The sequence below is a fragment of the Aotus nancymaae genome, unplaced genomic scaffold, assembly GCF_030222135.1.
Source record: "Aotus nancymaae isolate 86718 unplaced genomic scaffold, 86718_ANA_hifiasm-v0.15.2.pri h1tg000010l, whole genome shotgun sequence".
Taxonomy (NCBI): Eukaryota; Metazoa; Chordata; class Mammalia; order Primates; family Aotidae; genus Aotus; species Aotus nancymaae.
The window spans coordinates 20,988,989-20,994,988 of NW_026988421.1; positions in this window are offsets into that span (position 1 = coordinate 20,988,989).

A 6,000-nucleotide genomic window follows, 5' to 3' on the forward strand; every position below is an offset into this window, starting at 1 on the left:
TTTTTTCTGATTTTAAAATGTGTCATTGCTAGGCAAAAAACAATACAAAAGTCAGTTTTCCATAACCCACCCTGTAGTAGATGCTTCAAGTGTCTTGCCTGCATGGCCACAGCTCTCATTGTTCTGTTACTTGTAGGTAGCATTCTGTAACAAGTGCCTGCGACTCCCATTCTGCAGGATTTCTTTTGACTTGTATATGAGGGGCAGGCAGGCTCCAAGGGTTGGAGAGTTAATGTCCCTGAGATCTCAAACCATCATTTGGGCATGGGCAAATAGACTTCCTCATCCCTTGGCTAGAATATTTGAGGTGGTGTGTCCTATATTGTCACTCAGGGTTTCCCAATGGGATTGAGCCCCACTTGCCCACCAAGGTAACTTGCTCAATAACCAACCCTTTATTTTCTTTCTTCTCTTCCGTGTCGTATTTTCTTCCTGTCCCATTAGTGTTTCCTGGTGCCATCCTGAATGAACCGTTGACATACGAGTCCTTGTTTTAGGGTCTGCTTTTTTAGGAATCCAACCTGACATACTCCATAGGTATAACTACTATTATGTGCTTTATATTTTTGCTGACTCCTTTTTTTTGTATTCAAAATTCACTAAAATACTGATTATTTGTGTATGTATGAAAGAACATACCACATTTACAAACAGTGGATAATTCTATATGTATACAGTTTTATCATTTAACTTGGCAGTATATCTGAGTTATTTTTTCCATATTGGTATGTATAGACCTAATTATTTTTAAGGACTTAATTCCATTCTATGGTTATATTGTTTTAAAACTAGTCTCATTAACTTTTTAAAAACAATACTAGTGTTTAGACATAATTTTTTAAAAAAGTATTAGTCTTAAATCATGTAGAAAACATAACTGGAATCACAAGCTATTGATACAATAATGCTAGTTTTTATAATTGCCCAATGTATTTATTTTTCTTGAGATCTTTATTTCTTCATATCACTTTAGGTTACTGTCTAGTGTCCTTTCCTTTTACTTTGCAGAACTCCTGTAAGCACTTCTTGCAGGGTGGGTCTAGTGGTCATGAACTCCCTTAGCTTATATTTATCTGGGAACTTCTTAATTTCTCCTTCACTTTTGAAGGACAGTTTTGTTGGATATAGGATTCTTTGGTTGCCAGTTTTTTTTTTTCTTTTAACATTTTGTATATATTGGCCCACTGCCTTCTGGCCTCCAGCATTTCTGATGAGAAATCTGCAGGTAATCTTAGTGGGGAGATCCCTTTTATGTGGTAAATAACTTCTCTCTCACTGCTTTCAAGATTCCGTTTTTGACTTTTGGAAGTTCAACTGTAATGTATTTTGGTGTGTATCTCTTGGAGTTGATCTTGGGGTTTATTGGGTTTCTTGGATGTTTACATTAATATCAGCTTTGGGAATTATACAGCCGGTATTTTTTTTTTTTTTTTTTTTGAGACAGTGTCTCGCTCTGTCACTCAGGCTGGAGTGCAGTGGCGCGATCTCAGCTCACTGCAACTTCTGCCTCCTGGGTTCAAGTGATTCTCCTGCCTCAGCCTCCCGAGTAGCTGGGATGACAGGCTCACGCCACCACACCCAGCTAATTTTTGTATTTTTAGTAGAGATGGGGTTTCATCATGTTGGTCAGGCTGCTCTCGAACTCCTGACCTTGTGATTCGCCTGCCTTGGCCTCCCAAAGTGCTTGGATTACAGGCATGAGCCACTGTGCCTGGCCTACAGCCAGTATTTCTTCAGATATTCTCTCTGCTGCTTTCTCTCTTCTCCTGGGACTCTAACAATGTATATTTTGGTCAGCTTGATGGTATTCCACAGGTCTCCTAGGCTCTGTTCCCTTTAATCTTTTTTTCTGTTTTTCAGACTCAAAAATTTCTATTATCTTCAAGTTCACTGATTTTTGCATGCTCATATCTGCTTTGAATCCCTTTGGTGAGTTTTTCATTTCAGTTATTTTTCAGCTCCAGAATTTCATTTTGGTTTTTTATATTTTCTATCTCTTTATTGATACTTACTTCTTTTCTGTGGATATATTTTTTCTTCTGAATGGGCCATACTTTCCTGTTTTTTTTTTTTTTTTGTATGCCTTGTGAGTTTTGGTTGAACATTGGACATTTGAATCTAATAATGTGGTAACTCTGGAAATCAGATTCTCTTCCTGTCCTAGGGTTTGCTCTTTTTTGTAATGTGTGTTATTATTTATTGTTATAGGTAGTCTCTGGGTCAAGTATCAGTGTGAGGCATCAACGTAAGGTCTTCTCAGGTTTTTTTCTGAGCTTGAGCTTTTCCCTGGGTATGTGCAGTCAGTCTCTAATTTTCCCTATATGTACAGTTGTTTTTTAATGTCCTGGTACTCAGTGTCTGGCTCCCTACAAAGGAAAAAGAGAAAAATGAAGGGCAGAAAAAGGGCACTGGTCCTTTAAATCCTCTGGAAGTCACTTCAGCCAGAGGGGGAGAAGAGACTTCTAGCAGTCAGGGGATGTACAGCAACAGTGGCTGCCCACCTCTTTGTCTGCATCTCTGTGTTCATAGGCAGTTATCAGAACACAGGTCTCCAGCATTTGGAGGGCAAGTTTCCTTTTGCTCATTTTGGCTCTGTATGCCGGTTGCTCTGGGAATGTGTGCATAACTGCCTGCCAAGGAGTTAGGAGTAGACATTGGTAGCTGCTACTGTGCTAAGAGCTGAAATGGATTGAAATTAACCTCAATTTACTATCCAGGTCGTCCCTGGAAGTTGCAAGCCTTCAGTAGTCTCCAGAGTTCTAAAGTATTACATCAGGCAGATTCTGCCACTGCTATTGTTGTCTAGGTGGAGAGACACTTTCCGAGTGCTTCCTACCATCTTCCCAGAAGCCTCTCATTAAATCTTAAACCATATCTTTAATTTGAATGGCTTTGACAAATGAATAAATATAAGCATACTTTGGCCATTTACCAAAGCATGGTTGTAAGTGTCCATTACGTTCTCCACCTGGGGGAGCAGAAAATGAAAGGAAACAATCTATATTTGCCATTCGGAACCAGGGTGGTCCTAAATTGACAGAGTGCCTAAAAACAAATGAACTAACATTTATTTGCTTTTCATCTCCCACCCTTCCCTTTTTTTTCTCTCTCAAGGATCATTGATTTCAATGTGCTATGTGGGAGGAAGTGCTGCCACCTCTCAGGGTTTATTTCTAATGAGGTCAGGAAAGCATAGAAGCAGTGCCTCCCAATCATAGGACATAGTTTGATCCTCAAAGATCAATTCTAGAATGCCTTTTGTCCATGCTTGTTTGTATTTCTAATATGTACCGTAACACTGGACTTAAAAGAAATTTCTCTCCAAATAGAACGTATTAATCATGTTTCTCATCTGTCATTCCTTTGGAAGTTGAAGATTTCCCTTAGGACTCAGGCTGTTGTCTTCTCTGATATCCCAAAGGCTTCTCTTGCTGAGGAAATGGGAACCATGAATTGCAGTTGATTTGCAGTAGAAATAGCCATAACTCAAGTGTGACGGCAATTCCCCTGTTTGTTCGTCAGCCTATTACTTCCTAAGGCAGCCTCAGAGCAAAGTGCGATTTAATTGGCTCTAGCCCGAGAAGCAAAGGTAACAGGTGCTGGGTGTTTGGAGCTTCCTGCCTGGACCTGCTTTGTCTTGGCATTAAGTCCAACAGACACAAACTGGGCAAGATGGCCCCATAAGGATTGAGGACCAGAATAAATCTCTAATGTGCCAGAGCTCAGAGGGAAGATGAGGAGATAAAAATGTAGGTAAAAAAAATCACTCTTCTTCACTTTTAAATAAATGATAAATGTTGGGTAGGAAAATGGGCATTGTGTTGAATTTATAGAAGGAAGCTGATCTCGTTTCTTTGGTTTGCTGACTGTATTCCCTGATGAAGTTTTATGTATAAGGTAGGAGGATCCAAGGAAGGGGACAAATGTGGGGCCCCTGCTGTGAATACCCCAGGGGCTGACTTGTGGGAAGCTTGTTTGCCCTCTGGGAAGAGTCATCTGTGCCTCCTGCCAGTGAAGGGGCTGTGCCTGGGATCGGCTGCCTGACGGTAACCATCAGTTGTTTCTCATCAGGCTCATTGCTGGTTAGGAGTGGGCAATTGTGAAAGGAACCAAAGTTTAACAAGCCATGGGGGAGGTGTTGCCCTGGTGTTTCTCAACAGCTAGGGGTTTATACCAGGAATAACATGAAGACTACGTGGAGTGATTTGTGGCATCTTTCAAGCGCTGTTGGCCTCTAGCAGGAGACAAGATGGGGGACTGGGAGGGCTGCGAGAGGGGAGGAGGGATACTGTGCTTGCTAGTTCCTGCACGTAATTGGTACAGTGATTAAGAAATTCACAGAATCATGGATTGAGAACAATGATGCGGATCCTGGCAAGGTGGCAACAGTTGTGCCATAGCGTTTGAATCTCTTCACGTAACTTCATAACAACACGGAGAAACTGGAGTAGCAAAACTAAAATTGAATGATGAGCTTTGCACCAAATATACAGGTGACAAGCATCTCCACAAACCCTTAATAAGAGCACGTGAAGACTAACCAGCTTGTTACCAGTGTTTGTGCAGGAGGAAGCCAAAGGAAGTGATGGGGTGTCTGATGGACCTGAGAACAGAACCCCACAATAGCCATCAGGAGCTCAAAATCTCAGTGAGCCAATCTGCGAACAGCCACAAACATTGGGAGCAGTTTGCAACTCCAGTGGGTGAGTACGAGAGGTTTGTGGTAAGGCCTGCAGGGGCTGGAGCAGTCAGCGTCCCAGGAACTCCCAGGACATAAGCCCCACCTGAGGGATAGGAGCCAAACAGGAGCAGGACAGGTAAGAGTTGAGGCCAAGGAGAGAGAAGGTTCTTTTGCAGGGGAAAAGAGCCAGGAGATCTCCGAAAGTAAGTGCTGTATTTTTGAGTACTTCACAAAATCAACAGAAAAGGGAACCCTTAAGCCCTAAATAAGAAAAAAACTATCCTAGTTAGTCTCCTAGAAGTTCAGAAAAATTTCACATAAAAATGAGAAACAGAAAAAAGATTGAGGTAAAATGCTATGCAAACTTAGGAAAGTAAGGTGCGGAATGACATGCCCACAGTGAAACACATCACAGACATGCCCATAAACAGATGAAAATTGTTCATAGCACATTTACAGGTTTAAAATAGTGTATGCAAAAACAGTATACAACAGAGCATTAGAGAAGCTGAGGAATTAAGTGAGAGAACTCAGAATGAGAAAAAAATCAATTTAATTAAGACTAAAGAAGGAGGAACACAAGAATGAATAAACATAACAGATGATGTCTTAAGCAGGAGAAGAATAAAAGGAGAATTGAAACCAAAATGAATAAAGAATATTTAAGCCAAAGCAAAAAATATAGAAGATAGGCAACAACATTCAATATTTATGTAACAGGCTTCGACAAAGAAGAAAACTAAAGCAAGGCAACAGAACAAATATAAACAACTGTAATTTGAGAAAACACTTCTGAGATAAAAAAAGTTTGACGCTGCACTTTGAAGAGGCACAGCCTACAACTGAATAAATAAACCTACAACGGCCAACAGGGCATACTTACGGTAAAATTATTCTACTTAAATAAATTCCCTGGTTAATCAGACAAAAGACCAAGTAACTTTTGGCGAGAAAAAAAAAACAAAACTAGATTGCTATCAGAAATTTTTGAAGCAACAGTTTAGGTCAGAAGAAAATGAAAGGACATGAGTTGTAGCAACAAGGGTGTTCATTATATAACTCAATAAGCCCCATGTTTACTTTACATGGTGTTCTGCATCTTGTTAAGTTTAATAATAACAAAGTTTGACCCAGCAATCCCATTACTGGGTATATACCCAAAGGATTATAAATCATTCTATAAAGACACATGCACACATATGTTTATTGCAGCACTATTTACAATAGCAAAGAATTGGAACCACCCCAAAGACTCATTAATGATAGACTGGATAAAAAAAATGTGGCACATATACACCATGGAATACTAGGTAGCCATA